The sequence below is a fragment of the Monopterus albus genome, unplaced genomic scaffold, assembly GCF_001952655.1.
Source record: "Monopterus albus unplaced genomic scaffold, M_albus_1.0 scaffold207.1, whole genome shotgun sequence".
NCBI classification, from domain to species: domain Eukaryota; kingdom Metazoa; phylum Chordata; class Actinopteri; order Synbranchiformes; family Synbranchidae; genus Monopterus; species Monopterus albus.
In genome coordinates, this window is record NW_018128087.1 from 181269 (window position 1) to 203484 (window position 22216).

The 22216-nt window shown below is 41.6% G+C and overlaps 1 protein-coding gene across 6 annotated transcripts in view; it reads left to right on the forward strand.

The window, feature by feature from the left end:
- The window catches only part of znf469 (zinc finger protein 469), a 195997-nt gene that overhangs the window by 135810 nt on the left and 37971 nt on the right, over positions 1-22216 (forward strand). For all 6 annotated transcript variants that reach the window (XM_020618542.1, XM_020618545.1, XM_020618541.1 and 3 more), the window contains one exon: positions 17912-18120. The gene's annotated coding sequence lies outside the window, so the exon portion shown is untranslated. The remainder of the gene's footprint in view (positions 1-17911; positions 18121-22216) is intronic.

Sequence of the window (22216 nt, forward strand, 5' to 3'; positions counted from 1 at the left end):
GTCTGTCACAATAAGAAGGACTGTGGGAGTACAATTCAAAGAACAAAATTCTAACACATTGTCAGATTTGTCCATCAGGGACTAACCAGGCATTCTTCTGAAATTTTTTATAAATGCACGGATTGATTTATGAGATTGGAGGACACAGTGAGGTCTGGAATTCACGTTGTACATTTGTCGGGATCTAAAGTCGCTGGGAACAATAGAATGGATGAGGGATGTTTGACATAAATTAAGTATACACTGGAAACTTTGGCTAAATGATACAAAAAGCTAATGGTGTCACTGACAGCCAAGGGAATAAAACTTCAGGCAGTTCTTGTACCAAAAGGAGAAGGACAGATGGATAGAAAAGGGTGTGTCAGAAGAGGGAGACAGCAGAGTACTGAGAGTCAGTCCCTGTCCAGCTGTATGACAGAAGTCTTGGCTTGGTACATGGAACTCTTCAGTGGCCCAGTAAATGCTGCTGGAATGAAAATACCTTTTACCTCATGTTACCTTTCTCCGTCCTGCTCTTCCCTCTCCATCCCATAATCACTCTTCTATGCCTTATAGCCTCTGTGGGTCTGGTCTGGCAATAGGATGGTTTTCATTAGTCAATTACAAACTCTGAGACTGGCTGCTTTTCTGAAACACTCCTCATTTCTATTTTTGCTTCATTTACTTCCTAAGGCCTCCTTTCACTCTGTTTGGTACCACCTCCATTTCAGTTTTTTTTTTCCTCTCTCTGAATTTCACTTAAATACCAAAGCTCAGCCACTGACCTATTCCTCTCTCTGAATTTCACCAATACCAAAGCTCAGCCACTGACCTATTGCTGTATGTTATGAACTGAATGCTCTTTATATACCCTACCAGTCGCTATGACAGCCTTGTGTCAAACTGCCAATTTAAACTTGACATGTTTTTAATTTAAAAGGCAAGTCAAATTCAGGAATTATCTTTTGAGTGTTGTACATACCAGCCTCTTGCATTTGTATGTGCATGTAGAAATGTATGCACAGAGCAAGATACACAATGCATTCTCACACCTTGGAAAAGCCGACACACGCAAGCCCTCACTTGCTCCGCTGCATTTATCAATGCATGGGATAACTCAATACGCCTTCTGGGATTAAAATTGTCAAACAGTGAATGAAACCTCAGCTAAAGATGCAGTGATGTTAAAAACATTTGAAAGACACACTGAGGATGCTCCTCAAATATTCCTGTAGGATTTTTTTCTGTGCAGTCAAAGTGTGGTATTCAGGTCATGACCATGGGATCACAGTAAGGTCATAAAACCTTAGCTTGGCACTCCTGAAAGACACATACATATAGTTGCATGCATGGTCACACAAAGTGGAAATATCTGGCACATAAACCAAGAAACTGTTCATCAGCTCTGGACTTGCATGTACCTGCTTGTGAGAATAAATGGTTGTATTATCTGAAGCATGCCAGGTGTCAGGTTGCAGGTAAGCAGTGGCCTGCAACAAAGTCAACTGAATACACAGTAACATATTACACAGTGAAATGATACATGACTTAATTATTCATTGCTCACAGCTCAGACTTGTGTGTAAAACATGCGGTGGAAACAGGGTTTGTACAGTAGGATAAACAGCTGTAGGCAATTTAGCCTGCTGAAAGTTAAGCATGGGGCACTGGGCAGTAGGTTGTGTGTTCACTGCGGTGCCTGACGCCACGGCTGTGAAGCTGGAAGACACAGACATTAGATGTTTGTTCCTGTTTTCTTCACTGGTGGACATCAGAGCACCAGGCTCTGGTCGGCCAAGTAAAATGCCAGTCTAGTAAATTGCAGGAAATAAGAAACAAGCAGGGTCAGAACCCACAGACACTGGTATACAGCCAAATCATGACTAAACACCACCGAGTCCCAGTTCAGCATTTCCTCCTAGATAAGTGTTTCCTCTCCTTAGGTAGAGCAAAAGACCTGACCACCTTTGCTTTGATCAGGTTCTTGCTGACTAAATCCCTTTGCTGTTAATGCCAACCTCCACTTTTATCACCTGACATTTCATTGTGGATGGACTATAATTTACTAATGTGTATGAAAAATGCAGATTTTTATTCCTGGCCAGAGTTTCTTCTCATTTCCTTTCATGAGCGTTTACTCAGCCTGTCATAAATCTTCCCCGGTAATCCTTGTTTGGAGTTGTTTAATAGCTCTCTGCTTTAGTTTAGAGTATAGATCACTGGTAATACTGTAGGAGGCATACCCAGTTTCATTCTGTCCTTTTATGTTCTGGCTACTGCACATAGTAACAGTTGAATAATGACTGAAAATAGTTTGTCCTCTGGAAGAAAAATGAATTTTTAATGTCAGGTTTGGTTTGTGTGTTTTTACCATGTCTGCATGGGTTAAAGTATTAATAATAATTTAATGGATTTTCTTTCACGTGCTCATTCATATTTGAATGATGATGTTTTCATTTTAGCAAATGGATAAGGTAATATAACTTGTAAGTAACATATACACTAATGCACTGTATGCTATTTATTATGAAAGAATACCAGAGATTGCACGTTCCTCAGCATTAAAGCCTCACACCAAACTATCATCTGTAGCCTGTAACTCTGTTTGAACCAGAGAACCAGAGGCAGGGCCACGGAGATAACCTAACAACTGCCATGACTTTTCTCTATTTTAAGGGCTATAACTTACTTATTGAACTGAAATGAATGCATGAAGTTTCAGCCAGACCATCTCTACTATGAGTTTTGTGTTTATTTTTGATGGTTCATATTTACAATCCCCACCCAGTTCAGCGTGAATGTCAGAGTAAAGCAGGACTCCATTCATCACCTTAGCTGATTCAGATGCATCCCATTGAGGTCATAAAGTCTTCTAGCAGGGAGGGTGAGCAAGGATGCCAAGGGTGTTGATAACACACACTAGGAGTAAAGCACACCCACGCAATGCAGACACACAATTACATACTGTACATATCAACAGGCACACGATACACATCTGTAATAACCCTGCTGTGAAAACGTCAGCTCCTCACTGTTACCAAAAGCACATTCGCCACCAAATAAATTGTTATGAACCCTATGTTGTGACAGGATGTATTGTCACTTTGGCTGCTGAGGTTTTTGGAGTCTGTACCACCTGTACTTCTCATTGAATGGAGCAGCTGTAACTCAGGGGGTAGAGCAGTTTTTGAGTATTTTCTCCATGTGTCCACATGTCAAAATGTCTTTAAACAAGACATTGAATCCCAAATTGTGATTGATGTGTCTATGTGGGCAGAAATATATACAGTATCACTTTTCACAAAAATGACATATTAAACATAAATAATCAGAGCATGTGCATTAATACAGTACGTAATTGCATTGAATGAGGTCATATAAAGTTTCTTCCTTCTTTGTGCACACACAAACATCTTTTTAAAAACTTTTTAATGAATATATTAGGAAGGAAATTGGTACTATAAATGCTTTACTGTGGGTCAAGAGGAGAGCAGTCTTTCCAGCAGTAAAGTCAAACTGGGAGTGTGCTTGCTAAGAAGAGATACAGCATGACGGATGAGAGGAAAAACAAACACTTTCGCATTCTGGCCATCATCTTAGCCTTTTTAAAATCTCTTGGCAGGTCTGCAATGCACAAATCTTCAAACAGTCTTCTTTATTTACTTTTTACCAGTTATCAAGGTAGCCTTGAGTCCTGACAGGCAGATCTGACTGCGAGTAGCCATTTGGCACACCTGCCAGTAATGAGTTAACTGAAACCCTTTGTAAGAAAAAGGTGAAAGGGACTCAGCTAGGAAGCTGAAGGATTGTTGTACACTAAAGAAGGTATACTGTAGCTGAAACATAGTTGTTTTTCCCCGCATACATGCCTGAAATAAATAAATAATTGAAAGAAAACTGTAGATTTGGGTTTGCAGACCTGCTGTTTCCCCTGACTCCACCTTTTTCTTCCACATTTTGCCTTTGGTTGAGTACATTTTTTTAAACCTTCAATCTCTTAAGCTAACTACATAAGAGCAGGGGGATGATCCCTGAGTTACTTTGCGCTCCTCCTTTCTAAAAATGAAGGTAGAAGACAGAGAGACCTAAAACAAGCATGCAATGGTATGCACAAAGTTACTATTTTTAGTAACTATTAAGACTGAAGTTTCCTTTCATTAGTGAATGAGTGCTGGTGTAGGTATGTGTGCCCACACCAGCATGTGTGGATTTATGGTTGCATGGCTGTGTCTGTGCATGTATGCATATGTTTGTCACAATAGTAAAAGTCCTTAACTCCTTGTGGTTGCATCTCTGTGGTCTCATGAACTAGATTAACTCAAATCTCACGCACACATACTTGACACGGAACACCTAGAGGTGACTCCCTGTGGCAGGGAGCCCAGTGTGTCACAAAACCACACAGCTGTACATTCCAAGACTCTGACAGTGGGATTAGATTAGTAAAGTGGAACACTTGCATCTGTATACAGTGGCTGTGTGGTTGTCTGACTGTCTCTGTGTGTTTCTTTGTGTATGTGCACAAATGTGGTTTATCAGACTCATGCCAGCTCAAGGTGTGTGGGAAGAAAAAGTCAACATTGGCTGTGTTTTTATTAGTCTATGTGAATGTTCTCCTATAAGATCCCACTGGTCAGCATTTTATGGCAAGGTAAAGGACTCTGTGAGCCACATGGCCATTTTAGCTGGTATATAATTTGATGTCTTTACACTGAAAGTCATCCATCGATTTGCAGACAAGTCACTTATGGTTAGGGTTGCCTTACTGGTCACAGTGCACTGACACCTTTTGATATAATAGATAGTTTACGTCATGTCTCCTCTTCTGTATTAAAGGCATGCGTACCAGATTTTTGGCATTTGACTTCTGATGTGAATGCTATTTTCAGAGTCAGCAGGCTCACTTTTGTTCTTCAGGACCATCCTGCCTAATGTGAGGGTATTGATAAATGAGCAAAACAGTATTTGGCAGTGTTTTTTCTGCGGCAATGCTCCCTACTAATTTGGCCCGTTAAGTGCATGTCAAACATGGTCAGCAGTATCTGTTTTGAGGCTGATTGAAAAATTATACTACAGTTGCTTCCAGTATTATTACCATTGAGACTGTGGCTGACAGACATTGTCATGAGCGCCAATGTCTCCCATAGCTCCAGGTAGAGATTTTTAGCAACAAGAAGAGTGATAGTGCAACTTAAAAGTAGCATTTCCATCCTAAACAAGTGGAAGTCAATAAACCTGCAGGAGTGGTTTGAGAAGTTGTTTTTTTTTTTTGACACATACTAATGTGAAAATGAGAGATGGGGAGCCTCAAGGGCATTGTTGTTACAGCTTACATAGTGTTTATTAAAGTGGTGTTACTAGAAATGAATAGTGTGGATGGTGGTGAAAGTGGGCGTATTGTGGACGCCTGGTGTTGATAGCCTACTGAGCAATAGCAAGTCTCTGCCAACTGCTGATAACTATAACCAAACATGAGGGTGCTGAGTTCAAGTTTGAAGCACTGAAATGACAGTGAATGGTGGCAGATAAGACAGAGGAAAAGAATAGCAGATAAGGACAGGGTGGGTGGATTGAGTAAGCAGTGATGTGCCGAGGAAGGAAAGAGAAGCAGGATGCCACCATCTGTTAGCCACATGCACGCCCCACAGCAGTCACATAAATCTCAGCCGTGCTAAGCAATGCAAGGCTACATTCCGCCAGGCTAAACATGCACTGGCTAGCTACCTCCACACAAATGTGCAGATCATGCATTGTACAGACCTGGGTTGTATATTAACCACATTTACTGCAGAAAAGGGGTTTTAAAATGAGGTCAGGGCTTTGGATTGATCTGGGAAATGTGTGCGAAGTATATTGGAAATCATTTCTACAGTGGGGAATTGTAATATTGATGAGTCACTGTAAATTTAATTAACAGTTTGCCAGCCTGTCGAAAATTAAGTAAGACTTGGTAGAACAGTTACACAATCTTCTTAAAATGTGCTACTGTCACAGTAGGTTTATGAATTACAGTTCTTAACTACTGGCTAGAAATGTGAAGGAAAAATATTGCTGCTAGGCAGCGGTGGATTTAAAAGTTGTTTATAAAGGCAAAGTTCTTCTGTTCTTCTGGTGTGGTCCCTTGGCCCTCCACTATACTAGGAACCGTGGATGTGCAAATACACAAGGCACATGCGTGTGCGCGCACACACAAACGCCCACAGTTACAGTTCACCATGGTTAAATGGGTGGGCTGCAGAGTTGCAAAGTTGATTCTTGCCACCTGCCTTGCTCTTTGATCGTTGCTGTGCTCTAATGTCGGTGTGTGTGTACCTCCAGTGAGTGGAGACTACAATGGCAGCTTCAACGTGACGTCTCATTCCTCAGCCCCTCCGCTGTCCATTGTAGTGTGCATTATAACACATACAGTATGACCTGGACTAAAAGTGCTCCTCTTTCTCTTTTGGTATTTTGCACTAGCTGTATTAGCTACAGCATATTCCATAGAAGCTTGTTGCACATCCCTCCTCTTTTGAACTCAACTTTCAAACATGTTCTCTTTCTGCCCCACCTGAAAACTGCCAAACCAGTAGTTTTCCAGATTCTTTTGCACTTTGCTAATAACTATCACCTGTCTGATGACACCTCATATCACAAATTAAAGCAGAATCATTGCCTTTCAGGAGCAGAAGACTTTCAGTTGTGAGGCATCTTAATCTATGAACTTTGTGTTCATGTATGCAATCTATACAATTCATATAACGTACACAGTGTGAACATAAAGTGGTCATAAAAAAAATCATACTTTCACTCTTTTGAATACAGACATATTTTTGGCTTGTTTTTTTGGCCTGTTTGAGATCAGTTGAAATCATTGCTGATGAAGAAATGATATAATAACATGGCAGCCACATATGAGTCACCGCTAATTTAACGTTCCATTTCGAACCCACTGTTCAGTTGTGTCGTTCAAGCACTGCGGGTGAACAGCAAAGCCAAGGAGAAAGCTTAGTCCTGACATCACAGTCATGGAGTGTGGCAGATGGATGGGGAAGAATGTTCCAGAAAAAACATCAGAAACTCAGAAGCAGGAGTTAAACTCTTGTTTTATTATACACCCAGGAATGATCAGCAGAATTGGTAAGAGGGTGCCATCCGGTCAGAAGTTTTGCTTACGAGGCAGGAACACAGTGACACTCAATGGTTACTTTAAGATAAAGAATCCATAAAATAATCACAGCCCTTGCTGAGTGCCATTGCTGTTCATCCATCATCAGTCTTTCATCAGAATGCTTCTTCTATGAGGCTACTAGAATCAGAGCCAAGTGGCTGCTTGCCTTATCCTGCAAACATGAAGAAAATGAAATTACAGTATGTCCTTTGGCATATAATTCAGGACTATGGGGAACATTGCACAGGGACTATGGATCTGAGGTATTGTTCCAGTGACTGTTGGGAGACAGCCCATTAATCTCCAGTTTTCCAAGTATATTAACAAAATGGCCTGCTGATGAAAGCCTCAGCATGCGAGGTCGCCGTTCTTCCAGCTGGTGTTGCTCCAGCAACAAAGCTAGCCAGCTGCCCAGATGCCAGTTAATCCATGGTTTTAGCTTCTTCCTGCTAACTCTAATCTGGTTTTACTGTTATCAGAACACATATTAGAAACACTGTAGCTAGATGCTTCTCTGAATGCCACAGAGATTTATAGTGTTGTGTATCATCAGGATGGGCTGATTATGCAGCCAGTCACATGCTCAGTCAGCAGCTGCAGGACAGGGACAGCTGTGACTTCCTGAATCTGGTACTCTTGCCAAGACAGACTAATCACAGCTGGAACGATGTCATTCCAATACGATATGATTTCTTTTAAATTAAGTTCTTGAGACATTTAAGGAAATGAAAAGGAAAATGGTTTAAAAAGAAAAGTAAACATCTTCGGACATGTATTGCACAGCTGGCTGAATCTATTCCAGTTATTTTAGGATTCAGAGTGGTACTAATGGGTTTATTTAACATTTCTGATATCACTAGATGACATAAAAATGATGAATTGATGAGCAAGAGTGCATAAATCTATCCACTCTGTACATAACACAAGACTAACCACAAAAGGAGCATAGAGGAAGAGCACAAAGCATACATTTCCCCTTACCTTACCAAGTAAACTGTTCGATGAGATTAGATCACTGAGTGTTTTAGGAGATGATTGAAAGAAAGTTCATGAAAGACAGAATAGTGTCAGGCTGCTACTGGCTGTCCCATGTGTCTGCCTCACAAAGCATAAAACTTGTTAATCTTCCCTCACTGACTTTCTTTATCTGTCTTCTGTCTCTTCCTTTCATCCTCAGCCAGACATTTTTGGACATGTAAGATTATATAAAGAAAAAAAATACAGGAAGAAGAAGAAGAAAGAAAGGGCAGTCCTAAAGGAATATGGCTCGTATTAATCTGGAAATATTGTTTTACCTCATCTGAACTAAATTACTGGCCTGAACTCGGTGTCCTCAGCAAGCAGGCATCGTGCCACCAGCAGCACAGATGGACAAAGAGCGTTCGGCAGATCTGTCACCATGACCATGGTGAACACACCAACCCCTGGGTTGTCAAGCTCTGTAACTGTCCTTTTATGCAGTGGATCAAAAGTAGTTCTCTGTTATTGTTGGGCTTGGACTTTTATGCTCAGCGGCAGTGTCTTGGGAGGAGAATCCTGAAGTTTTGAGACTCTCTCTCTTTCTATCTTTGTCTTATTTCCTGCTGTTTGGTGGCTTTGTGACTAAAACACCCTCTAAACAAAGATGTGAAGGCATAAAGCATTATCTGTTATTGAGAAATATTAAGGATATCCTTTTAATTTCTAACAGCCTTTGAACAATTCCATGGATGATTTAAGGACACAGTCAAACTAGTCCCTTGTTACTGAGTGAGATCCAAGCGTGCATTGCTGAAGGCAATGGAATCTACAGTTAGACGAGTGGAGCTTTGCTTATGGTGTGGCTAAAGCTTGCTAAGGCTTGTGGTTTCTACTGGTAAGGAGCAGAGGCAGGCACAAGTGACTTCAATGTCTCTCACTGCTACTCTGAGGAATTTAAAGGTGTGATTGCACATGCTACAAGTAAACACTGGCCCATCTGCTCTCTCTCACCTACAATTGAGCAGAACTGACACACAAAACTTCACTATTCTGGATAGCACAATACACAAGAGCCTGAAAGAGACAAACAATAGATATATGACTACTGCATAATTTCAATGGCCAGTGGCACCAAGTCATGCAGTTCATGGCTGCTCATAACTCCACTTGTCAGGGATGAGGGTCCCTCTGTTTTTATTAAGACGCTTTATAACTGGGAAACAGTTGCTCAAGTGATATGCTCGTATCAGGTGAAAGGCTTTGTTGCGTCCCTCTACTGTCCTCAGATGTGTAGCAGAGATGCACAGGGACTTGTGTCAGCCAGTTAGACAAGAGCAGAGCAGGAGGGTGAAAGTTAGCAATAAAAATTAGGAGACATTAGTAAAGTAATATTTATTCATATTACTTATAAATCATACTTATTTGCCCCACTGTAATACAGTTGCACTGTGTTTACATAACCTGAAGTCAATGGTTAACTGTAGTAAAGGAATTTACATGTGTTAAGCAGCTGACTAGCTTGGCCTTATGACAAGACATCACAGCTTTCCTGTAACATTTTAATAGTCCCCACGCTGACTGTATAATATCTACGGAGACAGGAGTTTCACTGTCAATGTGCTGTGAAACAACAGTTTGGACAAGGATTTTGACTTGATCAAAATACTGGGGTCCAGATGCAGTTGTTTGCCAACAGCAGCAGCAGCGGCAGCATGATACACCTGAGAAACATCACTGAGATAGGGGCAAAGCATTTTTAAGGTGTTGGGAAAAGGCTACAGTGCAAAAACACTTTTTGTCAGACCTTTAGTAGAAATAGTTACAATAAATTAAGACCTTTAGTAGAAATAGTTACAATAAATTAAGGCTCAGTCATGAATTGGACCCTGCACCTTATATGGATTAAGCTCAGTATCATTAAAGTCCAGTAGACAAGAACAGCATGACGTGCACCACCTGAATCCTGTGGCACACTCCAGGCATGCTGTAGACCATGATGCATTTCTGAAGAGTTAACATGTCAAGGCTGAGAAATAAGACACCGGTGTGTTTTTCCCTTTAGACTTTCCATCTCATTTGTAATTTATGTATATTTCATTCTTCTTTCCAACTTTTGTATTTTTCCCTGTGATGGATTTAATAATTGTATTTTCAAGCAACTTATTTAAACAGTCTTTACATTTTATGTCATCATCCAAACAAACCAGTATTTGTCAGGCCAGCTTTTTTCATTTTCACACTGTGAGGTCAACTATGTCAGAGCATTTCAAAACAATCTAAACAAAATTGTGGGAGGTGTGTGATATAGTGTGAGCACTGATTGATCCACAGTATAAATGAAATGGGTGCATCGGACACCCCTCCAACAGCGGGTAAGTAAATGTGCCCCATTTTTTTTAGCTCATTCTGCCTAGTGGCAGCCATGATGACTACATGTCAACACACACCTTCACGTCATCATAGATTAACATGTCTCCAGGATACATCGCTGTCATATGTTCCAGCATCAGTGCTCATCAACTTTTCAGAAAAGCGGCAATTTTATTACATTTGCTCCTCAGTCTAGTAAATCCAATTTACAGTGTTTCTTCTGTCTCTATTGTCATCTAAGTGTGTGCTACAGATTCAAATGACAATGCATGGTGCCACAGGTGTGTGTGTATCTAACAATAAGCTTACCTTACACAGCTAAAAATGGTGGCTGCTTTTTCCTTTAAGAGAGACTGGTTTCGGTCAGTGTGTCCCGTGCATGTACATTCAGTTGCCTTGCGTATAGCTGACCTCTGACCTCTCCCTCTCCCCTGTGGGAGAGGGAAATGCGCCTGTGAGAGGCCCACATGTGGGCGGTAGAGGTGGTTTTATACAGACTGGCATTATATGCATCTCCTGCTCCACAAAAAGACAGGGCCACTAAATATACCCTACAAGGCCTTCCCAGGCTCCTCTGGGCTGGAGAGATGTGGCCGCTGGTTGGGCCAAAGGCCAATGACATGGCTGTCAACCTCCGCGGAAAGTATTTTTAAGGTCAATTACAGGGTACAGTGCCTTTAGATGGCTGAAGAGGCCTCATATTAAAGGTTTATGTGGAGAAGGACCAGAGAAGTCTGCCTTAGCTCACCCCAGCTCCCATTGTTACCACACACCCACTGAGACAGTGCACCAAGGGATTCGTGGGGTGATGTGTGTGTGTGTGTGTGTGTGCTGACATAGTTAAAAAAGTCAGTAGTCATTTATGGATGGATTGTGCCTATTATTATTGAGTTAAAGATGAATTATTAAGTCGATAATAAGTTGTTGGACATTTACTCCAGTGCCTGCTTTGATCAAATACATATTTCTTTGTGATTTTTTAAAATATATTTGTTATCCAGAATAATCATAACCCTAACCCTAAGACATTCTAGTGAATTCTTGTTTCTTGTGAAGTTACACTGCGTCTGACATATTTCTTATCCAGAATAACAAAGACATTCTAGTGAATTCTTGTTTCTTGTGAAGCATTCATCAAGCAGCTACAGTTCAAATAACTTGGAAAGAACATTCTGCAGAAATTCTGGTCTCAGATTAAATGGCAATTGCTTTAAGTCTGTGATCTATTTTTTTTTTCTTTTGTGAATAAAAGGCTTCCTGAAATCTTAACATTGTGTAAAGCTTACAGTGCTTATAATTAAAGGATAGGTTGCATTTTGTTTTTCTTAAAACTCAGTCTCAAATGTTTATTGAACATCCTGAATGAAAGCATCTTAGAGTTACTGGTGACCATAATCAATGCATCTCTTCATTGATGAATGGTTACAGTGACCAGTAACTTTTTCCATGTACATACAATAAAGAGCATGCAAGTAAATATTTTAGGGTAGACTTTCTAAACCTTTGAGCCTTTTATATGGTAGCACTGGTTATAGTGGTGATCTGCAGTCACACTTACTTCATCATGCTGGACAGGAAAACGGTTCAAACAGAGAAACCGTACTGTGTTCATCAGTATAGACACGGACAGATAATGAACACAGAATAACAAACAGGCTGTTTACTCATTAGAGGGCTTATCTTAAGTGTTCCCACACACACACACACACACACACACACGTCCACTCAAGTTCCTTTCTCTCTACATAGGCCACACACACAGACCCACCAACTGACCAACACTCAGTATAAGTGAACAACCAGCCTGATGATTCTGGATGATTCATTCCAACACGTCTCCAGCCAGCCATAAATATAGGCCTGTCAAAACGTGCTCTACCTCACAGAAAGGGGGGGGGGGGGGGGGTAGACCCTATTCACCCCTATGTGTGTGTTTGGAGGAGACGGGGGGGTTGGAGTTGGTGGCTTTGGTCTCCATGAAGAGTGAAGTGTTGATGGGACAAAAGTGAAGAGAAGGAATAGACTGAAAGGCCTATTTGTGCAGATGAGGGCCAGGCATCTCTGTTTGCTTTGCTGTGGCTCTGCTACAGTTCAATGGCAGGTCTATCTACCACCCTCTATATTTCAGTCCAGACGCTTTAATCGAACAAAATAAAGGCACCGGAAGATGAAACCCAAAGAGGAAACATCAGTGTATATTTTAGTATTTAACAGTTATCACTTTATCACTGTGTTCCAGACATAAATGACATTTTGAGTCACTTACCCTTCAATTAGCCACAGTTTAGCCTGAGACGCCAGTCTAGTGAGGCACAGCATAGCGATTATCTTATCACTGTGTGAACATGATTAGCAAATGGGCTGGGTTTTCATTACAACGGAAACATTATTTTTTTTCCTGTGCTAATTAAATGAAGACATGTTCGATAAAAAAAAAAGGTTTATAAAATTTCAAGTGCAGCTATTTTGCCAACTCTATTGTACCTAATAGTTGACTATTTTAGAACAAGAAAATAGTTCTGCACAAAAACTACATCTTCTTGCTTCTCCAAAAACTCGAAGCACTTGTGAAAAGCCTTTTCTCTACCTCAGTCCCACCTCACCTCCTCCCAGCCTAAAACCCTAGACCCTGTCTCCCTGGGAACATCATCACTCCTGGTCCACATGGCGGGGCGAGTACACATCGCCAAGCTGCTAAGTCTACACTGGCTGGGGTTCCCCGTGTTTGCCCTGGGGGAGAGCATGCACTCATGGCTGCTGGGCTTTCTCGGTCAGAAATGGCTCACTAAGGTGTGATGGACCCTGCCCATTGCTGGCCATGGCCATTGTAGGTGTGAAATTCCCAAATCTGAGGCTAGCCACATAGCCCGACAGCTCTATAGCCCAAAAGCTGCACTGACAGAGAAAAGGAATGGATGTGTTAGGCTTTTCAGTTAACCACCATCACTTTTGTGATGTTAAGTTAAAACCCACAGTTTCATTATTCTGGGGCCCCTTCTAGCACACAATACACTCACAGAACTAGTCCTCCTATTTGTAAATATTGTATATGCCTTCTGTAAAGGCCCTAATATAATTGTTTTACTGGTTATTTCAGGTATGTAGTAGTCAGTGAGTCATGAAATATACTGTAGTCACCACATTTAGTCGGTGCCTACACTCAGTGCCCTTAATTGACAGTTACAGCATGTGTGGTGTTGGTGGCAATGGAGAGGCCTTTCATCGGGGCTCTGGGCATGCCACCAACATGACCTGGAATGACCCTGGTCATACATCCTCACTGTATCTGTAGTGAAATTACAACATGCAGCTTTTCCAACATGAAAGAAAACAGTGCTAAGAAACTACATGTATGTTTGTCAGGCAGGAGTAACTACTGTATAGAACACAGACCTGAGGCTTGGTCTTTTGTGTTTAATCTTTTGTAAAATCTTGTTCAGGGCGCAGTCCCAGTTACCACACATTAATGACTGTGTGTGCTTCAGAGTGCACTGTGTGGTACACAGCCAGTCAGACTCCACTGTCTTCCAGCTACAATGATTCCTTCTTTTGTTGTTGTAACTCCTAAGTCCATACAAATATAGAGTTCCCACATAAGGTATGAAGCATATGACAGATGTTGAAGTTGTATGTCAGAGGCTTCTTTTCACTCACTATATGTGCTGTGCTGCCTGCAGAGCACAGGTTTGGAGGTGTGAGAATGTATGTTTAGGTTTGTTATATGTGCCTCTTTATGTTGATCTGTTTATATTGATGCTAATCTCACTTGAGCTCATCAAAGTAGACTGTCTGAAATGGGAACTCTTGAGTCCTGGATGTTCTTTCAACATCCACTTAGAATGGAATGAAAAAATTCATGCTTTCAAATAGTCCGAGGTCACGTCCTCAGAGGAAGGGAGAGAGAGAATGGCCAATGAAAACACACTGTCTGTTGGTTTACCTGTAATTTCCGGACTATAAGCCGCACCCACTAAATGTAAGAGGAAAAAACATGTTGTACATAGCCGCAGGTGTCCACGTTGTAATATGAGATATTTCGACAGCCAGATCGATCGCCTGTAACTTGAAGCAGCATCAAATGCATTTCATCGTGTGTTGTCCATGATGAGGGTGTGTGCATGAAGCGACAAAAGTAGAGGCTTATAGTCCGGAAGGTACGGTATGGATAAAGTATAAAAATGTGTTTTTAATGCCTCATATGGCCTAAAAATATTAGCTTGGACAAGTATAATACAAGCCATTGGTGTCCTGATGTACACAGCCCCCCTGGGCCCGGTTTAAACAATCCCCATATTCAGCCTGAAAATGTTAAGGAATCAAACTTAGGCTCCTTCACTTTGATACAATTTACAAAGGTTTTCTGTGTTAAGAACACAGAATGTCCCTTCTCTTTCCATCTGCCTCAACTCTGTTTTCAATTCAAGTCATTAAGAGTGAAATTTCAATTTTACAACAACCTATGATGATATCCTGAAGTCTAATATGATACCAGCAGCTATCCAAAGGCACATTGTCTCTGATGCACTACATGTACTGTATGCTCTTGTTTCATTTATCCAGTGTAGTACGCATTCACATGTGATCTTACCACAAACATTTTTATTAGTTATTGGCAGTAAGATTTTAATAGGAATAATAAGAATTTAATCCCTTTGATCCACCCCAGCTGGGCGATTTACAAAACATGTGTGAAGTCTGACAGTCAGACCTTGCACTGATCCTTTTGAAGTTCAGTCTCAGAGAAAGCCTGCTTTTATAGTTTTCTGTAACCTTGTATTCCTGTGGGATGATGCTGTTGTGCTTATGGCAACCTGCTTTGTGTAAAAGTTGTCTTTAAGACAGTGGTGTTTAGGTTAGTCGCCTACAGTATATAGCCTCTGAACCTGATATCTCATCCCAATCTGTTGTTTGTATTAAGTAGAGTTTTGCACCAAGCAGCATGTGGCATTCTCATTACACATGCAGCCAATGTTTGTTTGGAACTGAATCCAGTTCACACTAACAGGAAAAGCTCAGAAAAAAGCCACAGCCCTAAAAAAAAAAAAAAAGGTGCCTCAGTTATAAATTTGAGAGACACAAAGGTTTCAAGGTTTATCTTTGTAAAAATGTGGAGGAGGGTATCAGAAATGTTGTGTAAAAGGGTTGGTGTCAAACTTTAGCTCATCCCAGTCTGAAAATTGTATGTACATTATAGCTCAACTCAGCCTCTAGTGGATGGATAGTGGACTTTCCAGTATATTCCACCTCAGTCCTAAATCCCAGTTCGAGATCCTGAGGCACAATCACATTTTGTTTTTCTGTGACAGTCTGTCAGGTTTCAGTTTTCCTCATTATATTGCCACTTTGTGCAATTTTTATCTCTTCATAATTGTTCTCCTAATGACATTTCTTAATTACATAGTAGGCAATCAACAAACAACAGCTTTCAGATTTTGCATTAGTCTTTCCTACGTCTCTAAATCCTCAGATTAGAGATAGATTGAAAAAACACACAGCAGAGCTGTCAGTGTTTCTGGTTTTGGAGGATTAGTGTTTCTTAGCAGTAAAGTGCACTGTAATAAAATTGCCTCTCCTTTATCTATAGTACTGACTGACTCTGACTGTCTGATACCCAGATCCAAGCTCCGGGCTTTCACAACCGACATGTAAGGCAGCACATAACCTTAAATAATGTTAGATGGACAGGTGTACATTTGACACCATTATGCCACAGAGAAGATCTGTTAGATGTTAATGCTAGCATGTGGGATCACCAGAGATGTGTTCAATCCCCACTTATCTCATCAAGTATAGCCAAAAAACAAGCATCTTTCTATTATATCATGCAGCCTTTTTGGTCTTTGTTTTTCTCAGTAGTCGCTTTTTATTACATCATGCAGCCTTTTTTGGTCTTTGTTTTTCTCAGTAGTCTTTGAGACTTCAGAAAGTCCTTCCTGAAGCCCTCCATAATGTTTTGTAATGCATTGCTTTTGTCTTCTCACCGCTGGCCTTCTACTATGAAGAAATCAAGCATGTGTCAGTGTACTTTAGAGTTGTATTAATTTATTTAAAGCCAGTGCTGTCCTCTTCTGACTCCAAACGCGGCACTGTATGCACTGGCAGTCCTGCTGGATGCAGTGATGCGCTGTGGTGTTGGCTTTTTCTCATTTTTAGCAGGATCAAGGCTCAAGTGTCACGCTATGGACTGAAGTTTGACCTGCAGTATTTCCTAGTAAATGAGCTCTCTGGGAAGTCACTACTTTGAACTTGCATTTTTTTGTTTGTTTTCTGTCAAGGGCATACAGTAGAGTGTGACCTCCAATGAACCCATAACTGTAATTTGTTTAGAATATACTCCACTATGTTTGTTTTTCCGCAATGCATTTTTTCCTAAAAAGCTTCACTTTTTGTCTTCTTTTCTTTACACTGTGTTTACACTACTCTTTCTGTGCCATGGCCCAGTTTAATCTGGTCGACTTGGTAGAGCTGCGTTTGTGTGTGGTGGCACTGGAGGCAGGGCGCAGAGCTTGTCTGGGCTGAGTCTACCCAGCCCGTCATAATTACAGACTGTAAACAGCTAGTGCGTTTAAGACTTTTTTCCCTGTCTGATGGGGAGAGAGTTCACTTTGGCTCAAGAAGAAAAGGCAGCCAGGGTGACAGGGAGGGGAAAGACACTGTGAAGATGGACAAGAAGTATCATCTTTATTCTTGGTGCTGTTTATGAAAGCAGTGTGCAACTTACAGAAGGGTTTATAGGAACTCAAACACACAAAGAGAGTTTCTCCCACCCTAAAACTACACACAAATACCACACAAACACACATGCGTCCTCTTGAGTGATGTTTTATGTAATCTCTCTCTCTCTTATAGTGAATCTTAATTAGAATTTTTAATTAGCCCCTGCTAAAATGTTTTAGTCTTGTTTTTTTTCTTGTACTTTTCTACTAAAAACTGTCATATTGATCACCCATATTACTGCTCATTACTGGCTCACACCCTTCACTTGGTCCAAAATGAATTCCCATCCTTCAGTTTTCTCATTTGACACTTCCACTCACACACACACACACACACACACACACACACATTATCCTTATTGGTTCTGAGGCAGTGAACTCAATGTAAAAATTCAAAACAAACAACAGTTTGTGGTTTAAAACCAGCTCTCTCTCTCTCCATTCCCTTTCTCATTTCTCATGTCCCTCTGTGTGTGCGTGTGTGTGTGTGTGTGTGTGCACATTGCACAGCACTGGCAGGCAGTGGGATGAGAGGTTTTTTTTGGCAGTCTGATTCCAATCTCTTGGCTGGGACAGGCCCTGGAGCGTGCTACTGGCTGAGAGTGTGGAAGGGAAGCGGAGAGGTAGAGAAGGAGAAGGGGAGGAAGGGAGAGGGGACATGGGAGGAGGGAGACCAGTGCAGTGTAGGCGTGGCCTTGCAGCTGGTAATGAAGTCTTCTCTTTTCATCCTCAAAAGGCAGAGTGTGAGCAGACGGGCCTGGGGTTTGTGTGACTCCACTGATTTCTCTGCCTGTGAAGTGTGCTGGGCAGTGCTCTTCTGTGCGCTGCCTGTGCTACTTGGCGCCTGTGACCCACAGCTGGAAGATACAAAGAGACAAAGACTGAGAGAGGCCGCTACAGTCATGAGGCTTTCCCTTGTATCAGCTCCACAGCATTACTCTTGAGGTAAGACTTCAGACTGTCTCCTCCTCGTGTGCAGCTCCTCACTGCCTCTCTCTCTTCTCTCGTTCACTGTCTTTCTGGTTGATTGTTGGGGGTGTAATGAGGGCTTGTCTAGTTTAGGTCCCTCCCACTTTTAATGTGCATGTGCATTAGTATGCATGTGTGTGTGTGCGCGCACAGCAAGTGCAATGGTACGTTGCTGTGTGCTTGTGCATGTATGAGCGTGCACACTTGACTATGCTGTATGTGTGTCCATGTCTTTGCACACTTCCTACACTGTATGAATGGAGACTGAGTGAGCATTCAATTAAAGGTTTATGTTAATGGTGATAAAAGGCTCCTACTGGAGAGGAAGAGGGTCAGACTGGGGCCAAGATGTTCTGGAAAACCTATGATTCAAAACAATTGACTAGAGGTGAATGTTCCATGATCATATTGTTTTTCAGAAAAAAAAAAATCCCAAGTTTTATATCACTGTTGTTTTTATTGCTTGTCTGGCTAGTGAAAGTGTAATTACTCTCTAATTTCAAATGAGTTGTTCAATGTTGTGCATCGCTGTGTTGCTGCTGAATGCTGTTTTAGGCAGGTTGGATGCAAGATGCTACCGGGGCTCATCTCTATAAATAAAGAGGACAGAAGACAGTCTGTATTCATGTGCAGCACAGTGACACCGGACTTTGAAGCAATTTCAGTGGCTCTTTCCTCCTCCCTGCTGGGCAGTTCAGATCCGGCCTGCGAGTTATTCACTTTCATCCACACACCCCTGGAAATGTATTCATCTGTATTCTTGCACTCATCTCCTTCCTGCTCTCATTCACCCTGATACCCTGGGTGAGGCCTTCACCTCCTATCAGCACCTCCTGTATTATCACAGACAGCATTTCTACAGTTTTACCCTCCATCCCCACTAGTCTGACACGCTTCTACGAGTCTTTCCGATACCTCTCCTGGAAAAAACTTAAGCGACTTTCCATTAGTTTCTTCTGGGCCATGAGAATTATGGTTTCCCAAATGAATAGTGTACAGAAGCCTGGCTTAATTGAAAAAACACAAGCATGGTCTGCCATGAAGGAGACAGTCCTTGTGTCATTGTTGAACTGTGTGAATGTACTTTCCAGAGCTGGTGAGGGGGAGAGAAAGAGAAGAAAATACAAAAAAATTCATAAGATAGAGGACAGACAGAAGGCTGAGACCATGAAACACTAACTGTGGAAAGCCAAAAGGACTGACTGAAAATGTTGTGGGTAGTATTGTATACAGTGAAGACTTGGAAGTGAATGGAGAGGAATCATCAGGGGATGCACACACACACACACACACACACACACACACAAAATTAACTAAATAATAAAACCCAGAAACCAGAAGAGATGGAGGGGGATTTGAATAGATTAGAACTGCGGAAGTAGGTCATCATGAGGCTGCTGGGTCATTATGCCCCAAAGGGCAACCATGACACAGTAAAACCTTCTTGACTGCAGTCCAACTAACATCTCTCCCATGATCTCCCCAGCAGGGAGTCTTCACAACATTTAATCCTAGTGGAGCAGTCTGCTCAGCTGTGAGAGCGTCTGTAATCAGACCACCCATGAGACATTTGTTCTATCTCTTGGAATTTCCTTTATGAACAATGCTTGACATGTCCTGTCAATATCTGCCTCATAGTCATTTATTGTGTCTGCTGCCTCCTTCTTGTCTGTTTCACTTCTCTCCATACAGTCTGTCGTCCACCCTCTCGACTGTGTTTGTGTGGCAACCCCATATACTGATGATTGAGACGCTGCCATTGGTTCAGATGGCACATTTGTCACACACATGTTTGCCAGTAGCTGCTGTTGCTCAGGCTTGTGGAACTCCAAGGGAAAGCATCTCTTGTTGACTTCCTCACTGGGTGGCTCATTTGTTTGTCACAGCACCATGACCCCTGACCGCGCTACCACCTCCTGCCTTCCTTATACTGCTGGTTAATGTAACTCTAGGCCCCCTGACAGCCCCACTGCCCCCACTCTTCCTCCACCATAACACTCATGAGTGATTACCCGGAAAGAGAAATATGGAAAGATCAACACTTGTAACAGTAGGACTTACTGTAGTTAAAGTAATTCTTGTAAGAAAACATCCACATGGATCTAGTGATGAGAACAGTAGGAGGACTTCACTGTAACCTCACAAAATGTGCAGAGGTTTAGATGAGAAAAGAAGGATAACCCCAGGAAGTGTTATTTCATATTAATCATAATATCCCAACTTGACACCAAGACCTTGAGTCCACTCAGTGTGAGTATTAAATCTAGTCCAGTGTATACGAGGCAAAATAATGGCTTTATTATCAGCTCAGCAGGGACCAGTCACTGAGGTTACATAACACGATCGAGGTAGTTCATTCTATAATTCCCACTTTGAGTTAAAAAGGTCATGACTCCTGACCTCTCTGCTTCACTGCTGACAGAGCTGAGCTGGCTTTCATTACGCTTCACCAGTGAAACAGTGACCTCAGAAGAAAACACTCATGTCTGTAGATCCCATCATCACCAGGTGTTAAATATAGAACAAAGAACAAAAAAGCAGAGGCAATGCCTATATACATATGATGTTTATCTCATAATTAGAATCTTTGCATTAGTCACAAATATTTTTAGCTAAAATTTTGACCCTAATAAACTGCGGATCCACGTGCACACCACTCTCGCCATAGTTAGAGGACATGAGCAAGAAATACACCATCAGCAAGGGTGAGAGATCTGCATGTACTTATAATAAATGATCAGATTTGGATTTTCTTAGATAAACCCATCAGATTTTGTCCCAGTCAAAACTTTGAGAACCTCAGAAAGAGATATGATATAAACACTTCAGAAAACATTTAAATAGTAATACTTTAATATTTTACTGCCATCCAAATTTATCTGCATTTTCTTCGCTGAATCTCTCTCAGTTTTGTTCATTTCTTTGTATGCATAGGACAGATAAAGTTATGTCAGAAGGGTCTCGTGTAACATCAGGACACTCTCAGAGTTGAATTCTCTGCCCGTTTCTCGGCTCTGCTTCGCTGTCAGTCGTAAACGGCTCAGAAAGGGAGCTTCCCGGGCCAGTCAGGAAGCTGGCGTCCTCTCCTGCCTTCTTCCCTGAGTCCCCCAGGTTCCATCATTTTGGCTGTTTCCCCCACCTTCTTCCTTTCCTACTATTTCTGATTATCTGTGTTCTCCTTTTCAAACCAGACACTTTTAGCATTTTTTCCATCCTACCATAATTCTCTGTTTGTCAGGTCATAACTTCAGTCTAAAGGGCCCCCTGAGCTCCCATACATATTCACTCACAGCCTCCCAGGCTGATGTGTGTGTGTATTATTTTGTGGTCTTCTGTATACATGTTTGTGCATCATTGCATACATTTTATGCATTTTTGATTTAAGTCCAAGTATCTCTGTGAGGTCGATAAACTGTCTACTGGCAAATAGCTATTGGATCAGACATCGTGTGTTTATTAGACACTTTATCCAACAGGCAGAAAATTGGCCTGTATATTTGCCTTGGTCGTCTGCTCCTTTTGCTGTGTGAATGCAGCCCCAGCAGTTCTGATTGCTTCTGACAGTGACAACAAGAACGGGTTGCCTGAGATGACTTTCTGAAGTCCTCCTTCTGTATATGCACAGAAGTAGTCAGAAGAATAAGCCAAATCAAACAAGCAAGTGCTTTTCTCTCTGAAAGACTTAGAAATTTGCTGGAACATAGAAGTCATACAGTATTAGAGCTGGTTTGCCATCATACATAATTTTAGGTTTTTTTTTTTATTAGTTAGTACTGATTGACTCTAGTGGGATTTCCAATGTGCTGCATTTACAATTTGTGTTTAGACTATACAAAAATAAACATCACTGTATTACAGCAGTGTCTGTTCAAGAAAGGCAGTAATGTTGTGACCGGCTTGCAGGCCACAACAGTAGCGCATGAACAGCAATCATGCAAGAGTGACATCAGGGTTGTGGGGGAGGGCAGAGAGGGGAATCACCAGTACACTATAGCTCAAGCACATCCCCAGACGCTTTGGCCAGGGTCCTAGAGCTAAACAGTTTTAGAACCGCTTTCCTTTTTGCAAGCCC